We start from the raw sequence: 26602 nt of genomic DNA, 5'->3' as shown, positions 1-26602 counted from the left end.
ATAGTGGCACGTGTACCTGAGACGTTTTATATGACATTCACTGCAGTACCCCTTAGAGTGCCCCTCTGCTCTGCTTACTGTCCTCAGCTGTCTGTGTAGCTATCTGAAGCTGTAATATAGGCTGGAATGTATTTTTTTTTCACATCTCTGGATGGTGAGAGGGGATCAGTGACCACTGGGGGAGTAAGAGGGGGGTCATGCCTTAATCACTCCAGTGATCAACTGGTCAATTTGGGCATCTTTTTGACCTTTATCCGTTCTTAAAACAGGTCTAGCTCCAAACATCTAGATGATGACTTGGATGTTTTGTTAAAAGTCCTAACCTGCCCAAAACACACTTCTAACATGCCTCCTTAAGATTTAGACACACTGGAGACAAAACAACTAGAAAGGCATCTGGAAAGTCAGTTTTGAAAATGCCCACTTAGATGTTTTGACTAGTAAGACATCCAAGTGCCAGTTTTTGCTGTCTTTTGGACCTCTATCTTTTTTGAAAATGAGCCCCATAGCATAGCAGGGGGCATTTCCAAGAAGAGGGGTCATGGGTGGGTCCACACTTACATAGTTTCAAGTTTCAAGTTTATTTAGCATTTGATGAATCGCTTATATAAGATTTCTAAGCGATGTACAGTTTAAAAGCCACCAGGTGGTGGTCTCACATACAATTTGAACGAATTAATCGTAAGACAAACAATTTACATCAATTGGCATTATAACAGTTGAATTAAGGACAAACATGAGTGAGTAGGAAAGGAGGGGAAAGTTACAGTATCATTATCTGTTGAAGTTTACATAAAAGGGAAAACACAATAAGGAGTAAAGGGGATTAGTGAGTTTAATAGTCACAACAGAATGTAAAAAATTAAGGTGTGCCATATTACGTATCAAACGCGTCTTGAAATAGAAAGGTTTTTAAAATTTTCTTAAAGGATAAAAGATCTTTTTCCATTCTAATATAGTTTGGAAGGGAATTCCATAATGTAGGGACCTTAACGGAAAATATATCATTTCTTCTTGTGCCTATAATTTTCAATGGAGCGGAATTGATAATAAGTTTGAGTAGGATGATCTTAACGAGCGAGAGGCATTATATGGGATAATCATTTTTGACATAAATTGCGGTTCATTGAAATTAGTGTTTTTCTATACCAAAAATATAATTTTTAAAGGTAATTCGGTGGAAATGGGAAGCCAATGTGATTTAATCATTAATGGTGTGACATGATCATATTTTTTTCGCTTTATGGATTAATTTTATTGCAGTATTTTGAATTAACTGAAGTCGCCTTTTTTTCTTTCTGAGTTATATTGATTAGAGAGAATTACAATAATCATTTTTGGATATGATCAAAGAGTGGACCAGAATATTGATCGATTTTAGAGTCTAGGAAAGTAGAAATAGATCGGATAAGACGTGGTCTATGAAAGCATGATTTAACTATTTCACTGATATGATTGTGAATGATAAGTCTTCGTACAACTATAACCTCCAAGGATTTTCAGTTTAGGTACAGATTCCAGAGGGGTGTTGTCTAGAATAAATGGTGAGATTGGTATTAAGTTTCTTTTCCAGGTGAAAATCATGGTTTTAGATTTTTGAATATTCAGTGCCAGCTTGTTACAACTTAGCCAGTTTTTTATTGATTCTAGTTTTTCATTAATGGCTTTTATTTCTTCATCTTTTTCTGGGTTGAAGGGATGTAAGAGTTGAATATCGTCTGCGTAGGAAAAAGATGTAAAGCCTAGTGATTGCGAGATGGTAAGAAGAGGTGATAGAAAAATGTTAAATAAAAGAGGTGACAGTATTGAGCCTTGCGGCACTCCATAGGTTGAGGTGTAATTTGAAGAATAGACGTCATTAAATTTGACTCGGGAGGAACGGTCTGATAGGAAGGAAGTTAACCAGTTTAGAACTTGACCACCTATGCCTAATGATTTCATCCGATTTAATAAGAGTTCGTGGTCAATTGTATCGAATGCGGCAGATAAATCTAATGAGAAAAGGGCTACAGATTTGTGGTTATGCAATAAGGTACAGCATTTACGCTTGCCCTTTTAAATGGTATAAGTGATTACCCCTAAATGTTGGTGTGCAAATACCATCTGATGCTCTATTCTGTATGGAATCTGGGCACCCAAGTGCCTTTATAGAATTCACACTCAGTGCAGTACATTTTGGCACCCAGATTTGGTTGGCCCTTATACAAGTACCCCTGGATTCTCTCCATTTTTTGATCGAAAACTTCATGAGAGTGACTTAATATTTATTAAAGTTAAAATTTTAAAATACAGTAAAACCTTGGTTTGCGAGCATAATTTGTTCCAGAAGCATGCTCGTAATCCAAAGCACTCATATATCAAAGTGAATTTCCCCATAGGAAATAATGGAAACTCAGATGATTCGTTCCACAACCCAAAAACTTGAATACCAAAATACAAGACCTTGCTCATTTAGAACAGTCACTTACACTCCTGCAGCGTCAGAGAAGAACTATCGGACTCAGTTGTTGATAATTGTGATGCGTGTATAATACTTTATAGACTCGTATTGCAAGACTTTGCTCATTTTGAACAGTCACTACACTCTTGCAGTGTCAGAGAGAGAAGAACTATCGGCTCAGTTGTGATGATGTGATGCGTGTATACTGCATATACTCATATCGCAAGACCTTACTTGTTTAGAACAGTCATTACACTTGCAGCGTCAGAGAGAGAAGAACCATTGGCTCAGTTGTGATGTGTGTATACTGTATGTACTTGTATTGCAGACATTGCTTATATATCAAGTTTAAAATTTAATCAAATGTTTTGCTTGTCTTGCAAAACACTTCAAACCAAGTTACATGCGCTAATGCTAAGAAGACATTTTATTCCTATGGACTTCTTAGCATTTAACGTGTGTTAACAATTAGCATTAGTTAAATGCTAAGAAGTCCAAAGGAATAAAATGGGCTTAGCATTAGCACAAGTTTGACTTGCTAATCAGTTTATGGAAAATGAAGGCATGTTTTTGGTGCAATAAAATATCTGTTCTACAGATGATAGATGCACTTGCTGAAGATGAGGTCAGCTGAGTGTGCATGATGGTAGTAAAATCCTGGCTTTTATAGCAGGTTGACTAAATAAATGTGCTTTTGCAGATAACCTTTGTTTGCATTACAAGGTATAATAAAATGATTTCTGGTATGCACATATTTTTTATGGCTCTTTTGCCAGAATGACAGAAACTTATTTGTTATTCAGACCATTTTTTTCTCATTAAGAATATAGGTCTCTCGCAAATGTTATTTGCAACAAAATTTCCCCAAAATAATCTTCATTTGCCTTCTTTGTCTAATAGTGATGATGCAAAGATTAAACAGGTTAGTGGACAAACGACCTGTTCTAATAATGAGACAAGAATGATTACAGGTCATTATTCTGAATAAACACTTATCATTCATTTTGCCATTTTGCTGTATGAAATAATGCAGGGAGATGTTTCTGCAGAATCATATGCAGGGTTTAATTTACCAATAATAATATTTTTATCTCACAGGGTGAATAGTGGGAGTTATTTGGGACATTAGTAAATTAAGTATCAATTTGATACAATTGACAATTGAACTGTGTTTGTGGCTTAATTAGGAATGAATGGGCTCCGGATGGAAAACTTGAGATAGGACCCCCTTATAACACCATTGCTCCTAAAGTAACGGGGACTAAGAGGGTGGGGGGGGGGGGAAATACACATTTCCTACAGCTGATATACTGTATAACAATAAATTTTAAAAAATACCTTTTTCTACCTTTGCTCAGTGAGTATTGCTTTGGTCCTAGTATCTCTCATCTGCTTTTTCCTTAAGTTTAAAGTTTATTATAGATTTGATATATCACCTTATCATTTATTTCAAGGTATTTGTACAATCTAAAATAAGGTAAAAAACAAGTAATACAATTAACATTAACTTAACAAAAGACTACAGGGCTCCTTTTACGAAGGTGCCGGTAGGGCTTTAACGCGCGGAATAGCACGTGCTACTTGCCACGCGTGCTAGACCTTAACACCAGCATTGAGCTGGCGTTAGTTCTAAAACGCTAGCACACCTTTAGTAAAAGGAGCCCAATAGTACACGGACTGGACAACAGGTACGAATGGAAAGAGGGGAAGAACTACAATGGGTTAATAGGATAAGTGAGGTACAAAGGGAAAAACAAAAGGACGGGTTCAAAAGCAAATAAGTCCAATATTAAATGAATTAGTAAAAGATATAAGTTTTAAAAACCTTAAAAGGACACTCAACTTGAAAGCATCTTTAAATAAGGAATGTTTTTAACTCTCTCCAGGGTTGCCTCTCCTTTTGATATTTCTTCTCTACGTCCCACCAACCATTTTTGTTATGCGTCTCTATCTGTCTTGTCCAGCAACCCCCTTCTATGTCTGTGTTTCTGTCTCTATGCTTCTTTTAGAGCAGAGGTGTCAAACTCAATCACATTAAGGGGCCGGAATCTAAAACATAGGCTAAGTTGTGTGACAAATTTTTTATTAAGATACTTAGGGGTCCTTTTATTTAAGGTACGCTAAGTGATTTAATGTGCGCTAAATTCACACCTTAATAAGGGACTTTCCCTCTCTCTTTTAAGTCCTAGTTACATAAGAACATAAGATAGTTGCCTCCACTGGGTCAGACCAGAGCGTCCATCGCGCCCAAGCGGTCCGCTCCCGCGGCGGCCCATCAGGCCTATGACCTGGTGAAGTGGTCCCTGGACTATTCCTATAACTACCTCTACTTCTATCTGTACCCCTCAATCCCCTTATCCTTTAGGAACCTATCTAACCTTCCTTGAACCCCTGTAGCATGCTCTGGCCTATCACAACCTCCGGAAGCGCGTTCCATGTGTCCACCACTTATTGGGTAAAAAGAATCTTCCTAGCGTTTGTTCTAAACCTGTCCCCTTTCAATTTCTCCGAGCGCCCCCCTTGTACTTGTGGTTCCCCACAGCCTGAAGAATCTGTCCCTGTCTATTTTCTCTATGCCCTTCAGGATTTTGAAGGGCATAGTTCACGCTTGCTGTCTAACACCCAGCTCTGGCAGGATACATATTTCAAATCTGACATATTATAATCACAAACAGAAAATAAAATTATTTTTTCTACCTTTTGTTGTCTGGTCATTAATTGAAGTCATGTTGGTCCCAGGCTCTGGTTGTCTTCTGATAACTCGCTTGCCAGGGTTTTCTGCCCATTTGTTGTTTTGTTCTTTCTCCGTGCTAACCATCCATCTTCCATCTCTGTCCTTCCCCTTCTGTTTCCCTTCCCTCCCCCAGAGGTCTGGTATCTTTCCTTTTTTCATCTCCATCCCCATTAGCTGCATCAATGGACCCCACCATCCCCAGATCTACCATCTCTCCTTTACTCAACTTACCCTTTCATCCAGCATCTTTCCCTCCTTCCCCACCCACCCCAGGGTCCACCATCTCTCCCTTTCTCTTCCCAACTACCCTCCTATCCAGTATCTCTTTCTATCCCTCCACACCATCTCTTCTGCCCAACTTCTCTCCCTTTCTGTTTCTTCCCTCTCTCCATCACATTGTCCACCATCTCTCTCCCTCTCCTCTGTTTTAGACCCATTATTTCTTCCCTACCCCCCCCACCATCAGTCCGACATATGCACGTCTGTTTGGACCCCTCCTTCCCATGTACTTCTATACCAGGGCCCACTGTTGTCTCACCCCCCCCCAAGGCCTGCATGTTTTCCCCCTTCTTCTTCCTGGTCTCACCTTCGAGATTTGGCCTGCCGTTCCTTCCCTCCCTCTATCCCGGCTTCCCGATCTCATCTTCATAGCAGCCTGCCGAGGATCGCCAGTTGGCTGTAGCGATCCTAGCAGGCTGCCTCGGCCTCCGCAGCACATTCCATTTGCCGTGGTCCTGCCCCTCTGATGTACAGGACCGCAGCAAAGGGAACATGCTGCTGAGGCTACGGCAGCCTACTAGGATCGCTACAGCCGACCGGCTCTTGCCTCCGGTCCTTCTGCTGATGGGGGAGGGAAGAGAAGAGAGAATAGTTGAACATAGGTGCTTGGAGCAGAAAGGAAAGAGATGGTGTACAAGGGGAAAGGAACAAAGAAGAAGAATTGTTGGACATGATGGTGGTGGAGAGGAGGGAGAAATATTGGTTTCTTTTCAAGCAAGGAACAAAAAAACAACCCAAAACCACTACACCTTCTATTGGCTAAGTTACAGTTTTTTGGTTCCTTGCTTGAGAATAAACCAATGTGATATATAGAACTGGAACTGTGTTGGTGGAGTTTTTTTTAAGACCCATGATGCTGAACTGAGGTCTTTTTACTCTACAAATCTTTTCTTACAAGGTATTGTGAAAAGTTGGAGGAGCTAAATAGTGGTGCTAGTGCCTCTGTTATCATTTGAGCACATCTATCTTTGATCTTGTGATTTCAATGATCCCAACATTGACTGGATGAATATTAAATCAGGGAGTGCTAGGGACATAAAATTCATGGACATTCATCATAAATGACTGCTTCTTGGAGCAACTAGTCCAGCAACCAACAAGAGGGGGAGCTATTTTAGATTTGGTCCTTAGTGGAATGCAGGATATAGTATAGGAGGTAACTGTGTTGGGTCCACTTGGAAACAGTTGTTATAACGTGATCAAATTTGAGCTGATATCTAAAGAAATCTACTGTAGTGGGACTTAATTTCTGAAAGAGTGCCTATGATAAAATTAGGAAAATGGTTAAAAAGAAGCTAAAAGGATCAGTGGCAAAGGTTAAGACTATAAACCATGTGTGGATATTACTTAAAAATACCATTGTGGAGGCCCAGACCAGATGTATTCCACATATTAACAAAGATGGAAAGAAGATGAAATGAGAGCTGGCATGGTTAAAAGGAGATGTGAAAGGCTATTAGACTCACAAATCATCCTTCAAAGAATGTAAAAAGGATCCAAATGAAGAAAATAAGAAGAAACATAAGTATTGGCAAGTTAGATTCAAAACATTGATAAAGAAAAGCTAAAAAAATAATATGAAGAGAAACTTGCCAAAGAGGCAAAAATCATAGTTATAGTATTTTTAGGTACATCAGAAGCAGAAACCCTGTGAGGGAATCTGTGGGACCATTGGATGATCAAGTAGCAAAAGGGGCGCTCAAGAAGGATAAGTCCATTGCAGAGAGACTGAATGAATTCTTTGCTTCAGTCTTTACGGAAGAGAATGCAAGAGATCTACCTGATCTGGAAATGTTTTTCAAGGGTGATGATGTGGAGGAACTGAAACAAATATCGGTGAACCTGGAAGATGTTCTAAGTCAAACTGACAAATTAAAGAGTGATAAATCACCTGGAATGGATGGTATACATCTCAGGGTAATGAAAGAACTCAAATATGAAATTACTGACCTGCTATTAGTGATCTGTAACCTGTTGCTAAAATCATCTGAAGTACCTGAAGATTGGAAAGTGGCTAATATTATGCTGATTTTTTTAAAAGTTTTTCAGGAGAGATCCGGAAAATTACAGACCAGTAAGCCTGACTTCAGTGCTGGGCAAACAAATTCCACATGAGAGGCTCCTGAGAAAATTAAAGAGTCATGGAATAGGAGACAATGTTCAGTTGTGGATTAAGAATTGGTTATTGGATAGAAAACAGAGGGTAGGGTTAAATGGCCATTTTTCTGGAGTGCGACAAGGATCTGTTCTGGGACTAGTGTTGTTTGGCTTATTTGGAATGATGAGTGAGGTGATTATATTTGCAGATGACAAACTTTTCAAAGTTGTTAAAATGCATGCAGACTGTGAAAAATTGAAACACTGGGCATCCAAATGGCAGATGACATTTAATGTGGACAAATGAAAAGTGATGCACATTGGGAAGAATGACCCCAATTATAGTTACCAGATGCTAGGTTCCATCTTGGGTGTCATTGTAGACAATACACTGAAACCATCTGCCCAATGTGCTGTGGTGGACAAAAAAGCAAATAAGATGCTAGGAATTATTAGGAAAGGGATGGTAAACAAGACTAAGAATGCTATAATGCCCCTGATTTGCTCCATGGTGCAACATCACCTTGAGTATTCAGTTCTGGTCCCCTTATCTCAAAAAATTTAATGGAACTAAGAAAGGTTCAAAGAAGAGTGACCAAGATGATGGAACTCCTCATATGAGGAAAGACTAAAGAGGTTAGGGCTCTTCAGCTTGGAAAAGAGGCAGATGAGGGGAGATATGATTGAAGTCTACAAAATCCTGAGTGGTGTAGAATGGGTACAAGTGGATAAGTTTTTTACTCCATCAAAAATTACAATTCCTGTGGGCTTCGGTTCATTTGCTGTGCCAGGAATTGTTACTGTGGCTTTGCAAAAGGGGGCCTAAATTGTGGGAAGCTAAACAGCACTTTTCTTTTGTCTTCTGTACTTTTTGAATGGCAAATGCTAAAAACAGAATCACAGTAAACTAAAATATATATATAGTAGTAAGATTTTATCACTGATCACAAGTTGTTTAAAAATATATATATTTAAACAACTTGTGATCAGTGATAAAATCTTACTACTTCAGCTGAAAAGAACTGAAATGAATGATTTTGGAATAAAAGATTCTGGTTATGGTGTAGCAAACAGAAACATGACAGACTTCTTATTCCACTTACTTTACTGAAAAAATGTTATCTATTTGTAAGTGAGATGGGTTGTTAACATGTCTGGTGGGTTTTTTTTTTTTTCTTTTGCTTAGAGATAGACATTTATTGATTTCTATCAGTCTTTGGGTTCTTAATCATACTTTTTTTTTCTTCTTCAGGAAAGACACTTTATATTATTTATTTCTTAAACCCTAGAAAGACCTTTTTTTGTCTTCTTCACCCCCCCCCAAATCTTTCTGAACATTCTTTCTTTCTTTACTATAGAAAGACTCATTTATTTAAATTTTCCTTGAAGTAGTAACATGACATGTATACCCCACTTTTCTATAATAGTCTCTGCTCAGGTTTCTACTGCATAAGATCTCTTAAATCAATTTGGTTGTAAGCTCACAAACATTTTTTTAATGTTAAAATATTTAGGATTTATTGATGCATTGGGGAGATTATACTCAAGATTGAAGAATATGTTACTATTTCCGGCACAATTTTTAGCTTGTGGAGATCATCAATTTTTAAGGCACTGACCCTTATAAGCAGAATATGACCCAGATAATCAATGCTGGACTTAGTCCAAACATCAGCACTGAATATTCAGGGCTTGCCTGGCTGCCTCAATTTATCTGTATGCTGGCCAATATTCAGATTGGTTTTACAGAGTTCTTACTAGTTGATCAGATTTTTTGACTTATGGGACTAGGTTTGATTCTCATCACAGCTCCTTGTGAGCTCACTAGGTACAGAGAAAGTACTTACATATGAGAAATGCCCCCCCCCCCCGAACACTCCCTCTCCCCCGGCAGTGGGAGAGATGCCCACTTTTTCCCGTCACCAAGCAATGGTTCCTAGCATTTAGTGCACACTAGTTCAGTAGGCACATGTTACAGTAAGCTTTAGTGAAAGGGCCCCTAAATTTGTTTCCATCACATCTTCAGAGCGGGCATTCCAGGCATACACCACCCTTTTGCAAATAAATAGCTAAGAGATTCTTTTACTAAAGGGAGTTAAGACTAAAATGCGATTAGCCTGTGCCAACAGGCTACCACAGAAACATGTTAAAATGTTTTATGGATTTTGCCTGTTGATGCATGCTAACCTATGTATTACTGATTTTTGAAATATATTTTTTAGAGTACTATACTTGTTTTGGGCAAGAACTGTGTTATCCAGTTATGCAAAGTTAACGCTGGAGCACTTATTGCCTCCTGACTCTATGCAAGCACCATATGCTAATGACAACATTTGCAATCAGCCTGCAATAGAAAAGCCTATAAGTGCTTTGCAAAATATGGGCTTAGCAAGCAGTAAAATACTGTTACCATATGTTAAACCTAGATTTGAATACGATTTTCAATCTGCTAAGTAATTGCATAAAACAGGGGGCTTGAAATCCAGTTCTCAAGGTCTACAACTCAGCCTGGTTTTCAGGATTTCCACAAAGAATATGTATGAGGCAAGGTCTGAATATCGGTCGGTGCCCAGTGAACTTCTAGGTTGGCGGACATATCCAAATATTCAGTACCTGGAGCTACGCTGGCTGGAAGGACTTACCAACTTCTTACCACTATGGACTGAATACTGGGCTCATAGGGGCTTATTCTATAAACGGCACCTAAAAGAAAGGTGCCAGCTGCGTGTCAATCAGGCTTAGGTGCTGTTTACAGAATCACGTCAAGTGGCGCCTATGTAAAAATTTAGGTGCCTGAAATGTAGGTGAGGGTTTTAAAGTCCTAAATTTCAGTTGCCTAAGTTATTGCAGAATCACGCTTAGTGGCACCTAACTCACAATCTGCCCTTAGAAACATCCACTTTGACATTAGGCACTGTTAAGTGCATTGCGATAGGTGCCTATCTTTTATAAAATTGAATAGGCACCTATCACACAATTACATTTTATAACATTGCATTACATTACATTAGTGATTTCTATTCTGCCATTACCTTGCGGTTCAAGGCAGATTACATTATTACAGTTTACAGTATTACATATTACATATGAGGTATTAGGTCAATTGGAGATACATAAGAAGTAGTCTGGAAATTTACTAAGATGGCAAGGATCAGGGAGTGTTGCAGGTGGTGCGCATTTGGTTGTGTTAGTTTAGTTTAATGTATTTTTTTGAATAGTAGGGTTTTTGTTTCTTTTTTGAAGGTTTTGAAGTCTGTGGTCATGATTAGTAGGTTGGAGAGTTGGTGGTCCAGTTTTGCAGCTCTAGTAGCTAGGAGGTTGTCATATAGTTTCTTTCGTTTGATGTTTTTTGTCAGCGGGTACGTGAATGGTATGTGGGCTCTCCTGTGTCTGGTTGAGGAGGATTGATTTAGTTGATTATTCCAGTATTCTGGGCTGTCTCTGTTTATGGCTTTAAATAGTAGGCAGTAGAATTTGAAGAATACTCTCGCTTGAAATGGGAGCCAGTGTGTTTCGAGGTAAGCCTCTGTGATATGGTCGTATTTCTTCAGCGAGTAGATAAGTCTAAGGGCTGTGTTTTGTATTGTTTGAAGTTTTATCATATTTGATGGGCATGGGAGATATAGTATGTTGCAGTAGTCTATTAGTCCTAGGACTAGGGATTGTACCACGAGTCGAAATTGTTTTCTGTCGAAGAATTTTCAAACTTGCTTTAGGTTTCTCATAACTGCAAATGATTTTTTTTATTGTTTTGTTGATTTGTGGCTACATGGTACAGCGTCTGTCTATCAGCACTCCCAGGAGTTTTAAAGTGGGTTGAATGGGGTATGAGATAGAGTTTATGACTAGGTTTGTTATGGTTGTGGTTTTGCTGTTTTCTAGTAGAATGAAGTTTGTTTTGTCAGGATTTAGTTTTGTAACCAATTATTGAGGCTGCTAAGGATATTTTGCCAATTAAGTTAGGGGCCTAAGAGATGCATAACTTTAGGCACTTTTTATAGAATCAGTCCCATAGAGGGGCATTTACAACAGGACATCTAAGTATGAGTTTGGATGTCTTGGGAAAGATGTCCAGAAATCCAGTAGAGAAAATATCCATTCTGAAAAAAACAAGACATCTAGTTTTTTTTTAATGACCTATCTAGACGTTTTGGTCCTTAATACATCTATCTTTTTTGGCCATTCTCTAATAAAAAGGTCCACATGAAAAATGCTAAAATCCAGTTTTTTCAGACGTGCTAGTAGCCAGCATTCTTAGCAAAATGATCACAGAGAGCTGAGCATAACAGAGGAGCACTCTAGGGGGTACTGCAGTGAATGTCACATTTCAAAGTCCCAGAAAAGGACACCAGAAAATTCAAGACAGGGATAAAGACTATCCTTTTCTAAGACTACTTCAACTGAAACTGTGAGCAGATAGAGGGAGGAAGCAACATAGTGGAAAATAACAAGCTCCCCCCTTCCACTAGGAACACTATAGAGGACAGGAGATGCTATGTTACATATAATAGATCTTCATCTCCAGAAACATTTAAGGTACGAAGAATATAATAATGTTGTACATAGTAGATTTTCTTCCCAGAAACATATAAAGTATGATGGATATAGTAAATGGACATTAGTATAACAGTAAACTGTAATCCTATGCATTACATGGCATCCCTGCCAAGCAACTGGAGGCTGACAACAATCACAGTGGAATCCATCTGAATCTGTATTTAAAATCCTTTGCAGATGCCTGTGAAAACTGCTCTAAATTGACCCCACAGTCATTAGTAGCAGTATAGAAGCTTCCAATAAAGATAAATATGCTCCATGAAGACCAAGTGATTTTTTTTCATTGTCTGGTGACTGGAGATGAGACTTGGGTCCATCACAAAGATCCTGAGTCCAAAATGGAGTCAATGCAATGGAAGCACAAGTCATCCCCCACCCTATAAAACTTCAAGACAGAAAAATCTGCAGGCGAAGTCATGGCAACTGTCTTTTGGGATGATGAAGGACTTTTGCTTCTGAGGTTCATGTCACACAAGACAACCATAACCGGGAAGAGTTATGCCAACACAATGATTGCTTTGTGGCAGCTATTCAAGGAGAAAGGACAAGGAACACTCACAGCAGGCATGTTGCTTCTTCATGACAATGTGCTGGTGCACATGTCACGACAATCACAGGCTGCCATCTGAGAATGTGGGTTTCAGCAGCTGAATCATCCACCCTACAGGCCTGACTTGGCTCCCTCAGATTATTTCCTGTTATGAGTTTGAAGATATAATCTGAGAGATTTCCTGTTATGAGTTTTGAAGAAATCTCCCTATGGGCAGCAGTTTTCAAATGATGAAGACGTCAAGGAATCTGTGACATCCTGGTTTGAAGTTTTGACAGAAGAATTCTTTTCAAAGGGGTTAAAGTCATTGCAAGAAAAGTGGATGAAGTGTATGGAGTTATCAGGGGACTATACTGAAAAATGAAACAAACATTTTTTTTTTAAACTCTTTTCTATCCTACTGAGGTAGATAAATTATTGAATGCCTTTTGTAGATACTTAACAGGTGGCATATATATCCGTTGGCTAGGAGTGAAAAAAATATGTTCTGGAATCCACTACTTCCAATGATGAGTTTATTTTTGCTATGCTTATTTGCAAACCATGGTATTTCCCCTTATTTAAGATTAATATGGCCTGATATTTTTATTTAATTAAAACATTTCTATTCCCCTCCATGCCTAAGGAGATTACAATAAAACACACATATCTTATCACATCAATAAAACATAAATACATCACAAACATTACAAAACTACTACAGAACTGTTAGCTGCCAGAATATCCTTTAAGCAAGAAAATACAAATTTACATTTCAAAGAATCTGCTAGAAAGATCATCCATTCTAATAAAATGCTTTTAAAAAACAAGAGTTTTTAGCAGCATTTTAAATGATTTCAAATTATTGCATAATCTTAAACCTCATAAAGCATTCTATAACTGTTGACCAGCCACCAAAATAACTGCAGACCATTTTATCTAGTTGTGAGTGGAAAGAAGCTAGAATGATGAAAATGGTGAATAAGCTTAAGAGCAGAATTGGGAAATTTTCATATTTGTGCATTTTCTGAGAGGTTTGATAGTAGTTCATGATCATAGCAGATTGTCCTATTTTGTATTGCTCTGACAGTATTCATTCATATGATATTAGAATGGATATTAAATGCATGTCAAGATATATTCAAGATCATTGTGGGCAATCTGGAATCCCAGCTGTAGGGCAAAATAGTCACTGTCTTCACATTTGGTGGATATTTAAAAAAAATATGCCCCTCAGCTAAGATGATTTTGTGTCAGTCAGATTCTTTGAGTCAGACCACAGAGCAGGGATTCTCAAATCAGTCCTTGAAACTAAACTAAGGGCTCCTTTTACTAAGCTGCGCTAGTGGTTTTAGCGCATGCTTAGCGTGCACTGCATTACTGCACGCACTAGACGCTAATGCCACCATTGAGCTGGCGTTAGTTTTTGGTGCATAGCGCAGGGGGAAGCGTACGCTAATCTGCAGAGTGCTAAAAACGCTAGTGCACCTTAGTAAAAGAGGGGGTAAATCTTGGACTTATATACCAAGTCATTACTGAGAAACAAGGCTTGACGCGGTTAACAATAATTGTATTTATTTCAATATATTTATTAATTTTGCACTAGAAAAAACAGAACACTCAAGGTTACATAGTGTACAAAATAATGCATGAATGCCAATACTCTCCCACACTTCACTATTTACCTGAGCTCCCCCCCACCCCACTCCTAAAACAACAAGAAAAACAGAAAGCAAGAAGCATATTCCATTCCAGTGTAATCTATCTAAAGGAAAAAATCAAACATTCAACAAATGACTACGAGCTCTGGATGTCAAAGTATGCCAAAAGAGTTCCCAACAAATGCTAAAGGCTCGTCCCAAAGCTGTATCCAAAGATGAAAACTGTAAACATTCCATAGAGGCCTGTTGTAACATCAACATGCGCCAATGGGAGAGTCTGGGAGAATCCAATGAGATCTAACAATGAAGAATCACTTTTTTCCCTCAACAAAACTGAGTGTTCCAAAAAACTCTGGAACCCCTTCGGAGCAGAGCGCGGAAGAGGGTCCAAAGTAAACAACATTACTGGGTGAAAAACAAATTTGTAATTCCACATAGCCTGGATATGGCGACATACAAGCTGCCAGAAAGTTTGTACAGGACAATAATTGTATTGAAAAGAAAGAAATAACCTCATGGAAATGTATCTGCTAGAAAATGCTGAAACAGAGTAGTTTTCAGGATTTTTCAATAGGATCTTATTTGAGAAGGTAGGCCATTTCAAATTGCTGTTAGTAAATAGGGGAAAGAATGAACAATTTTACTGATAGATCTGATACCTTTAACAGTGAGAAAAGAGAGTTTAAATGAATGGATAGTTCTGCATCTTGAAGATCTCGAAGAATTTAAAGCTAGAGGGACCAGGGAATGAAAGATACAAAGTAAGATTTGTAAAATTATGTGCACACATTTAAACTGACCTCTCAATCGAAAAGGAAGCCAATGTAAACTCCTTAACAGAGGTGACACTTGGTCATACTTTGTTTTACTAAAGATCAATCTTGTGGTATTATTTTGAATTAGCTGGAGTCTTTTTTCATTTCCTTTACTCAAACCCACATAAATGGAATTATAGTAGTCATACCAAGACAGTCAGATTTCAGGACATCCACAATAAAAAGGCATTAGATTTTCATGCAATGGAGGCAGTTCATGCAAATGTATTTAATACATATTCATTATGAATACCTTGAAAACCTGATTGGTTTGGTGTATCGCAAGGAATTGGTTGACAACCCCTACTTAAAAAGTAGAATCCTGTAACTATGCACAGTTTGTACAGAGTAGGGACATTTGGGTAAGTTCAGCATTATATCAAAAGTTGAGGGGAAAGATATAGGAACTGCAGGGTAGAACTATCTCATTTTAATCAATTAATTATTGTTACAGTTGAAATGCTTGTGTTTGTTAGTTCAGCTATTTAATAAACCTATGAGCTTTATTGTTGACGTCTGCGAACCTTGAAAAAGTCTGAGTGCCAATGTTGGATGATGCAACTGGTATAATTAGTTATCCTGAAAAGTCTTCCTATTATGAATTTGCACAACAGTATATTAAAATGCCTATACCATCACTTAATGCCTTAAAAGATCAACCAAGTTTGCCTATTATACTTAAGGTGACCATACGTCCCGTTTAGAATGGGACTGTCCCATTTTTAGATCCTCTGTCCCGTTGCACTATATTTGTCTATTTTTCTATAGTTACTGAGGTGACATTGCATATTTTAAAGTCATCTGCCTTGACATCTTTTAACCCCCCCAAATATAAATGATAATTAACATTTTCTCTGTGTACAGTGTGCTTTGTGGGATTTTTAATTTTATAGTTACCATTATGAATCAATAAGATATTATGTGTACATGAAAAATGAATGGGAGAAATTGGGGGCGGGTTTGGAGGTGGGGCTAGGGTGGGATTGGGGGCAGGACTGACAATTAATAGATGTCCCGTTTTGATGAAAAAAATAAGTGGGGGTTCAAGGACTTGAAGCTTCAAGTTGGTATAAGATTTTATGCTCATACCTACATAAGAAACCGCTTTCTAGACTTCAGTCTATGTGGTCCAGAGAATTACAAAGTTCTGTTCCATCTGAAAACTGGAAGAAAATATGCACTCAAAGGCTTCTGCATATTAAGACAAACTCTGTACTTTGTGCTCCATAGAACATTGTGGAGCCCGGTCAAGTTACAAAAATTGGATGCTAATAAATCCAATGCATGTTGGAGCTGCAAGAAAAAAGTAGGTACACTTGACCATCTTTTGTTTTACTGTCCACTGGTTCAAACATTCTGGCAGGAAGTGTGGAACAAAATACAAAACATATTGGAAGTTTGAATACCTCTTTCTTATGGTATGGTGATTTGTGGAGCATGTGCAACATCAACAACCTTACTGACAGTAAATAAAAACAAATTGTTCTTGATATTATCTAGAGTGGCAATACAGTCAATAATTAAGAATTGGAAGGATTTTACGTTGTTATATTTTCATTTTATGGTGGGAAACTGCGTGTCTCTTCCATAGGTATGAAGTTAATTTAGCTGAAAGATTTGGAAATATGGCCTCATTTAAGGAAATTTGGAGCCCTTTAGAGGGTTTCGTTAATCAGTGTGTGTGATAGAATGATTGATCTGCCAGACAATTGGGAGGGAGATAGGGTGGGGGTTTGGGATAGGAAGGGAGGGATGGGAAGCAAATGAGATGCTTCTGTTAAGAATTGTCTAATGTATGTTTACATATGTTTATAATATATTTGTGTGTTGCATTTCTTTGTAAGATGTTAAAAATTTAATAAAAGACTGAATTTAAAAAAATGCCTATACCAATACCACCACTCAGAGATCATCTTCACACACCATATATCTCCATTTCGTCTTAATGCCCACCTACGCTAAACAAAAGCAATGCAAAGTCTTCACTTGTGCAATTCTCTTTAGCTTCAACAAACACATCCCCTGAACACTGTGGTCAGAGTTGACTTCAAACACTGACCACAGAGTTTAAAGTTTACCTGGATATTCAGTGCTGAGCCATATACAGATACTGGCACTGCATATCCGGGTTTAAGGTAGCCGTTGGAAATTATCCAATACTGCCAATATTCAATGATCGGATTCAGATACCTGTCTTGACAAATTAGGATAGCTATTTTGCTGTTCTAATTTCCTCAGGTAGATATCCAGATGTCAGTGCTGAATATTAACTGTTCCCCAGATAACTTCCACAGTTCTGCCTTGGCTCCACCCCCCACCTCCTGGACAACCCTACCACCATCCAGATAGTGCTGAGATGTTTAGGAAAGATTTTTAGTGGCATTTTCTGTACAAGGCTCCATTGAGTGGCATTTATCTGGGTAGGAGCTGCTTCTACCCTGAGAAGTGCCACTGAATATATCAACCCCCCACAGAATTTTAGAATCACTACACATGCAGCTTCAAATGATTTTGTAACTGTTTTGTATATCTTTTCTCTATTTCTCTTTCTCTTCTAGTACATAAGAATCATTTCTATTATCCAGAAATATCAATATCCAGAATGGCATTGATCTGATTAAAATAGCTTTCATTGTGCAATAGTATTATTTTCAAGCCTACTTCTCTATGAACTCTCACGAATACTATTAACTAGTGGTTTCATTTTTTTAAAAAATTTATTTAAATACCACTTATATCCTAAGTGGTTTACATTCAGGTATTTCATATTTCCCTATCTGTCCCGGTGAGCTCAAACTCTATCTAGTGTCCCTGGGGCAATGAGGGGATTAAGTGACTTGCCCAGAGTCTCAAGGAGCAGTGAGGGATTTGAACCCACAACCTCAGGATGCTAAGGCTGTAGCTCCAACCACTGCAGCCACACACTCCCCACTTATACAAACATCGCTATTGACTTAATAAAACTGAGATGAGCAGACACAAGGTGTTCTTTCAGTGATTTTGCAGAATGAAATTAGCAGTATATCAAGCATGTCACTTGTCCAACTCCTTCCTGACTGGGTTGGTGAAGTCTGCTTCTCTGTTGCATCCTGCCTTTAGAGCACAATGATAGCATCTTGTATTTGAAAAAGGAACACAAAAACTCTGGTACTGCAGAACATTAAACCTTAATGATATCTTAGCCTACATCTAATAAAGTGGACTCTTAATACGGTGCTGCCAGCACCTATGCTATTTTTCCTATTATAATCTACAATGGATACCATATAGACATTTGCAACATCAGTTCTGAATTCATAATGCAATCAGGAGTGGATTAGACCAAGAGGCAGAAAATGATACGTATGTGACAACACTCCAACAACATGAATTGTTGAAAGGTTATCAGCATGCTAACTTAATAGTGTAGCATTGAAAAAGTCAACCCTTAAAGTAAAGGCCATATTAGTATATATCAGGGTTGACAACTGCTTGGAAATCTAGAGCTGGCAAAAACAAATAAAAAGGAAAATATCCAATTTGCCTGTAGAGTTCATAAATTAGTTTACTTATTTGTAACTCTTATCGACTGTCACTTCTCTTCTACATCTTCAGGTGGAAAGCAAGAGCTACCACTAAGCCATGAATCCTTTCTTTCTCTGCCAACAATGGTATATGGGAGGGAGACAAAAGTCATACATAGAGACCATTTTAAGAGACTATTCTGCCAGGTAGACTAACCAGACAATCCAATAAGTATGTGTTCAGTTATTGGAGGTTATGGCAGCATGGATTAATGGTTGGTTACAAGTGCTCACAAAATGTGACATGCATAGGTTACAGGTAAACATCAAAGCACCTTATTTATGTAAACATAGAAACATAGAAATTGACGGCAGAAAAGGGCCATAGCCCATTGAGTCTGCCCATACCAATGACCCACTCCCTGATTCTTACTCCCCTATAGATCCCACATGAATATCCCATTTTCTCTTAAAATCTGACACGCTGTTGGCCTCAATCACCTGCTGAGGCAGCTCGTTCCAATGATCAACCACCCTTTCGGTGAAGAAGTACTTCCTAGCATCACCTTGAAATTTCCCTCCCCTGATTTTCAGCGAGTGTCCTCTAGTTGCCGTGGGCCCTGTAAGACTGAAGATATCATCTTTCACCTCTATACGCCCCGTGATATATTTAAAGGTCTCAATCATGTCCCCCCTCTCTCTTCGCTCCTCCAGTGAGTACATCCGCAGTTTTTTTAACCTTTCTTCATACGTGAGATTCCTGAGCCCCAAGACCATCCTGGTAGCCATTCGCTGAACCGACTCAACTCTCAACACATCTTTCCGGTAGTGTGGTCTCCAGAATTGAACACAATACTTAAGATGAGGTCTCACCATGGATCTGTACAGTGGCATTATAACTTCAGGTTTTCTGCTGACAAAACCCCTACGGATGCAGCCCATCATTTGTCTTGCCTTGGACGAAGCCTTCTCCACATGATTGGCAGCCTTCTTATCATTGCTAATGATCACTTCTAAATCACGTTCCACCGTGGTCCTGGACAAGGTTTCACCATTTAGTGTGTAAGTTCTGTGTGGATTTTTTTTGCCTAGGTGCATTACTTTACATTTTTTAGCATTGAAGCCTAACTGCCAAATTGATGACCACTGTTCTAGCTGCCGTAGGTCCTGCGTCATAAAGTCAGGCACACTGCTTTTGTCTACTATGTTGCATAGTTTGGCGTCGTCAGCAAACAGTGATACCTTTCCTCTAAGCCCTTGGGTCAAATCTCCTATGAATAAATTGAACAGAATCGGCCCTAAGACGGAGCCCTGAGGTACTCCACTCGTCACTGCTGACGTTTTGGAGCGGGTACCGTTCACCATCACCCTCTGAAGCCTACCATCTAGCCAATCCCTTACCCATTTAGTGAAAGTATCCCCTAATTCCATTGATTTTAGTTTGTACACCAAGGGAAATAGTCATAGTTTCAATAGCGCATTTGACATGATTCCACACTTGAATGTGCAATAAGCTTTCTCAGGCAGAATTGTACAGTAGCTCTAATTGCCTGTCCCTGGCATAAGTTCACAGTTCCTACAGCCAAGGGATAATTATCAAGTATATTTAGTGCTTGCACATGGTTCCCCACTCCCTCGATCATGTCAATATGCACTCACATTGGTACACAACCCTACTCTATAGCATAAATGTTGGAGAGAGACCCATGCAACATGATCCTTATCTAGTCTTCTATAGCCCTGCCCTCTACAAAATGACTATTTCTTTATTGCGCTTTATGGCTTCTCTAGACGTACCACTGCTAGACGCACGCAGCATTGTACACTAAACATGTAAGAGACAATCCCTGCTCAATAGAGCTTGCATTCTAATTAAAACAGACAAACAGCACAAATAAGGGTTAGGAAATTTCTCAAAGAGAAACATGGACCCATCACAGGCCTCTCCCCGGGCCCACCTCAAACCCCGCTGGTCCAGTGATGAGTCAGGGAAAGAGTGACATAACAAAAAGTCTAATAAAAATAGCAATAAAATATGTGCAGCAGTGTGGATCAAAACTAATCTCATCTATTTTAAAATGTCACCCTCCTTGTTATGGACAGATCCCATACTTCCAGTATTTCCATTATCAACAGTGAGATCATTTGCATTTTCCAGATCTAGCTTACACTATTTGTCCACAGTTGTTCATTGCCTTTTATGTCTTTGATTTCTCTTATAATTGTAATGATTTTAGCATACATATATGTCTTTTTATTTCTGTTTTTAATATTTGCATCCATAGTTATAAATCTGGTCTATTTATATGCTTTATTTTCTGTGTATTTTAAATTATGCATGTTGGATGATGTTCAGTCCATTTTAATATTTTTCCAGTATTTACAAGCTTTTGTTTATATGCTTTTTGAATATGATTGTTGTTATTATATATAAACATATTTATAAGTTATGTCTTTATTTCTGTTTAGTGTCCATTCATCTCCTGATGAAGACATCTATGGATATCGAAACTGGGATCCTATTTGGGACATTCTAGGTATTCCTAGATTTAGCCTACTTTCACATCACAGGTTTTGGATCTCTTCAAGTGACTTAATATCCAATATGGACATTAGGATATAGACTTTGTTTTTAGTTTTTATTATTTGTGCAATAAAGTAACTGAACGGTTGAATATCTGACATCTCATTTGTCTCTTTCCATTGTACTTTTGTGCTATTTTTGAGGCAAAATCCTTCTTTCCCTTGTTTGTCTTTTCCACTGTCTACCATCTCTCTCTCTCCTCCCTCTCTCTCTATCTCTCTCCCTCCCTCTCTCTCTCCCTCTTCTCTCTCTCTCTCTCTCCCTGGGTCAAACCTCTCTATTCCCCTCCATGTAGCATCTCTCCTTTCCTCCCCTCCATTGTCATGTGCAACATCTCTCTCTCTCCCCCTCTCTCCCTCTCCCTGGGTCAAACCTCTCTATTCCCCTCCATGTAGCATCTCTCCTTTCCTCCCCTCCATTATCATATGCAACATTTCTTTCTCTCTCTCCATGCACTATCTCTCCCTGCTCTCCACCCTATGTCCAACATTTCTCCTTTCTTCTACATGCATGTCTCCCTCCCCTCCACCATATTTAGGACTTCTCCCTCTCACCCCTTTGTATGTTGCATCTCCCTTCCTCTTCTTCAGCCCATGTCTAACAATTCTTCCTCTCTCTTCTCTCCCCCCATGTGTAGCAGCTTTCTATCCCTCCTTCCTATCCCCCTGTCCAGCAGTTTTTCATCCCTCCCAGTCCCCTGTGCAGCACTTCTGGACCCAACCAAACACTCCATCCCATCCCACCATATCCAGAAACTGCTGCTGATTATTGCTGTCTGGCCTAAATAATTGTGGGTGGTCAGGGGTGGTACAGGGGGTGGTATTAGGGAGGAGCCAGTGGTCATATGAGTGCCAACAATATTGAGGACCTGTCCTAATTTGGCTGAAATAGCTATATGGTTCCTAGCACTTGAGGACGAATAGGGAATAAGACCGTCATAAGAATGAAGGTGAAGACCCCTATGAGACCCCCAGAGGATATTTTTAAGAGAGACATTTTGCTATTGAATTCAAGTTTCTGAACAATCATATCTATCCCTGTCAGCAAGAGACAAAAAGCCTATGTAAAAGGTTCAACCTTGTTCTAATAACTGGCAAAATCTGCTGACTGTATATTTCAGGAGTTTCCAAAAAGACAAACCCAAACAACAAGATAAACTCAAGCACTAGTACTGCGGGACAAGATGTCCTACCGAAAGTTATCAGAAATGCTGACAAAACAACAATCAAGCTCAGGAAGGAGGGGGCCTACTCTCAGAAATTATTGAACTTAGTATTAAGAATGCATTGTCAGGGAAAATAGAGAGGCATGTCGGATTTGACACTAGGTGACATCATTCTTCAATGTGGCTCCATGATAAGTATGTAGACCATACAACCAATAGAAATGATGAATGTGACAAACCAATGGAAAGTGAGTATGTAATTTGTAACTAGATGGTACTGTAAGCTACTGAACTGAAGTTTAAAAGTGGCATACCGGCTGACTTAATTTTAGGATGGATTCATAACAATAGCAAGCCACTTTGTATGTTATCCATTAGCTCAATGTGCTGTGATTTGTTGTTCCATGTAAACTGACTTTTGTCTATTACAAACAAACCTATATTATATACAGCAATTGGGTTGTTGCGAGGTAAGGTTTATGAATAGGTCTGCAGCTACCTTCTCATTTGGGACCCACATAACTTTCCTGTATTACTTCAAATCCCCCACCAAGTTCACCAAAACTGTTTGCATCCCTTCCCCCTCCCATCCCATTTCACTAAGCAGAACTCCCCCCCACCCCCAGAACATTCCTCCACCCTCAAATCCTCCCCAAGTCTAGATAGCCCCCTCCCCTCTCTCCAGGCCTTCCTGTATCTCTGATAGTCCAGTGGGGGCGATAGGGGCTGGAGCAAAACCAATTTGCTGCTATCCCTTGTACTCAGCTCACAATGCAGAAACATTTAATACTTACTATTTAGGATACAGTAAGTGGTCCTGCACTAACTCAAGATAGTCAGTTATAATGCTGTTTGTGCAAAGCATTCTGTGTCCATGCCTATTTTCTAGCCATGTCCTTCTCAGTTTTGTCCCTTCCAAAAAATGGCTTTTGATACACGACTTATTGCACGCTAATTGTAAATATGTCATGTTGACTGTTAATGCGTTTGTGCCAAATTGTGCATTAGCAGCCTAATGAACTTTAGTACAGTATTATCATACCAACTATAAGAAAGGGTTATTATTTTTTTTTAAAACCAAAACAACGCTACCTTTCCAGGAGATCTTAGAACATTAAGCCTTGATTAATTAAGATTTTCTTTCATTCTAGTACGTGGGGAGGAGCTTAGTAAATGATAAGGATATTTCATTTTACACTGCTGAAAATATAATCAAAACTTCAAACTATCTGGTTAAAATGATTCTTTGTTAAACTTAGGTAATATTGCTGACAGTAGTTATAGCCTAGTATCTAAAGGCCTCCTTTGGGTTAAATTTCAATAATGTTTTTGCATCTTCAGCCTCCTTTCTACTGTTTCCATACCAGCAATCACACTGATCTCTGGTTCATACATTTTCTTGCTTCCTATAATTTTATCTTCTCAGTCCTTCTGTTGCCTAAATTTAAAGAAGCATTTCTACAAGAAAGAATTCCCTTAGTCCCCATCAATCCTATCCTTATCTACCACCATGTTCTTTAGCCACGTGTTTTAGCCTTTCATATTCCTTTGGATCACAATGTAGAGATAACCTGAAGGCAATCAACAGAAGATTGAAGCAGATGAGTTCTGCCTCCCTTTCATCCTAATGACCCGACCACAGTTCTTGTAATTTTTCCTGTGACTTTCATAGATAGGTGTTTTATATCCTAAAACGTATTAAAGCTGGCATGGTAATGCATATTACCTGCTGGTTCTAACACCAGCATTATATCAGACTTTAACACCGACACAAAAAGTGATAACAGATTCAGTAGTTTTACCATGGCCTCATTAAAGGCAGAGCAACCAAAGCAACACTGCTGCATTAGAAAGCACAGGTTTTGCTTCACTAACCAGCCCAAAATAAAATACTGGGTAGCTCAGGGGATCTACCTCGCCGTTGCATAACCTTCATTCTATAAACTAGTAGCTAAATATAGGCATCAATCACATACCATGTTATAGAATATTAGCATTTACGTATACAATTGATGCCAATTGGCAGTTACACATGTAAGTGCTAGTTGCTTGTGACAGCATGGATCAACAGCCAGGTATTTAGACCTCAGAAATACAGCCACCACTTCTAATACTACTGATACAAACACTATTTATCACTTATATAGCGCTGAAAAGTGTACGCAGCACTGTACATTTTGGCATGTAATAGATGGTCCCTGCTCAGAACAGCTTACAATCTAACCTGAACAGATAGACAAGGAGTTAAGAGTGAGGAGTTAGGAGTGAGGAGTTAGGAGATGAAGGCAGTCTCAAAGAGGTGGGCTTTTAGCTGGGCTTTGAACATTGTCAGAGACAGAGCCCTTAGGGATTCAGGCAGCTTGTTCCAAGCATATGACGCAGCAAGGAAGAAGGGATGGAGTCTGGAGTTGGTTATGTAGGGGTGATTCCTGCTTCACCTAATGCTAGACCTCAGACTCATGTCAAGCAAGTCATGAACCATCTTTTCTGCCTGAAGCATTCTGAATGTGTTTACAAGAACTGTGTGTGCAGTCAAGGACATGTGCTCATCCCAATGTCTCCATCTCCAATGTGAACATGGAGGAGTTATGAACTATGCTTTGTACTCTTTATCATCTGTGGTGTATACCAAGGCCTCTGCACAAGAAGAAGACTATTCATTCTTGCTGTTCTGCTTTGATTGGTCCTGGAGGGTCATCTGACATGATCTAAGGATTTTAGGTGCTTTCTCAGAGACAGACAATTTTGGATTAGGGTGAATTCGGATCTAAACTTGTGTTTCTCCTACTTTGCACCATTTTACAATAAGAACTGATAAAAGGTTCCCTCTTGTGACCAGCTCTTGGAGAGGGAAGACGCAGAACTGTCTTTTGGACATATCTGAAAGTGCTTTGGTTTACAGCACAAAAAGGAACTCTGACAAATATATATTACAGCTGCACCAGTGATAAAAGACCTTATCTGACTGGACGACGATCTACAACCTGCTAGAAGCTGAAGAAAGAGAAATTCCATCTCTCGGATTCGCTGAAGCTCTACCAGTGGTGAGACCGGAATTATCTTTTGCAGTCGCTGAGTTAGATAGAATCATGTTTGCCTGTGGACAGGAACGTTAGGTCCCCTTTGGTGATAAGCTCTAATAAATTGCTGCTAACTTATCAGGAATTAATATTGTAAGGAAGTATACATTTTGTGTGTAAGAATAGTCATATTTACTAATTTACTTAGGGCTCCTTTTACTAAGATGCGCTAGTGTTTTTTGTGAGCAAACCACACGCTAAATGAAAAATACTAACGCAAGCTCTATGGAGGCATTAGCATTTAGCACGCGTGGCATTGTAGCGTGCGCTAAAACTACTAGCGCACCTTAGTGATTACTGTGTACTAATTGTGTGTTGAATTTTTAAAAAATCGTCGTAACATTGGCCACCCTCCAGTCTTCTGGTACTGCACATGATTTTAGTGACAGGTTACAGATCACTAACAGCAGGTCAGCAATTTCATGTTTGAGTTCTTTTAGTACCCCGGGATGTATACCATCCAGTCCAGGTGATTTATCACTTTTTAACTTGTCAATTTGGCTTAGTACATCTTCCAGATTCACAGAGAATTATTTCAGTTCCTCCGCATCATCACACTTGAAAACCATTTCTGGATCAAGTAGATCTTTTACATCTTCGTAAAGACTGAAGCAAAGAATTTATTCATTCTTTCCACTATGACCTTATCCTCCTTGACTGCACCACAGGCTCATTAAGCATTCCTATTCACTTTAGGGTTCCAAAGAAAATTCTCCTACCTCAATACCTCAGGGCTTTATATTATCCCCTTCTTTGTTTAATATCTGTTTGAGGGCTTTGGGGAACATATTTAGCCAGTTAGGTCTGTTTTTATATTTTTATGCAGATGATTTTTTTTTTATTGTGTCCTGTGAGAGGCAGATTCATGTGACATTGACCTTTCTGAAGGATATGATAGAAGAATTAAGTAATTGGATTCATTCTAATTTCTTGAAGTTGAATAAATTAAAAACAAAGATACTTTGGTTCAGATCCTAGTAAAGAACTGATCTTGATGTCTGGTGAATTGCTTAAGATAGATAATACTGCTAAAGTGCTGGGATTTATTATTGATTCCAATCTGACCTTAAAACATCAGGTTAATGCTTTGATTTAAAAAATATATATATATTTTTTTATCTAAGACAACTTAGAGCGATAAGATCTGCATTGTCTCCC

General features: G+C 38.8%; 1 long non-coding RNA gene across 1 annotated transcript in view; it reads left to right on the top strand.

Moving 5' to 3' along the window:
* LOC117359229 overlaps nucleotides 1-21186 on the top strand; it is an 81324-nt gene extending 60138 nt beyond the window's left edge. The window contains exon 4 of the long non-coding RNA XR_004539191.1: nucleotides 21085-21186. This is a non-coding gene — a long non-coding RNA (uncharacterized LOC117359229). The remainder of the gene's footprint in view (nucleotides 1-21084) is intronic.
* The last annotated feature ends 5416 nt before the right edge of the window (nucleotides 21187-26602 follow it).

Source organism: Geotrypetes seraphini, chromosome 4, assembly GCF_902459505.1.
Source record: "Geotrypetes seraphini chromosome 4, aGeoSer1.1, whole genome shotgun sequence".
Taxonomy (NCBI): Eukaryota; Metazoa; Chordata; class Amphibia; order Gymnophiona; family Dermophiidae; genus Geotrypetes; species Geotrypetes seraphini.
This window is presented reverse-complemented; position numbering and strand designations above follow the sequence as displayed.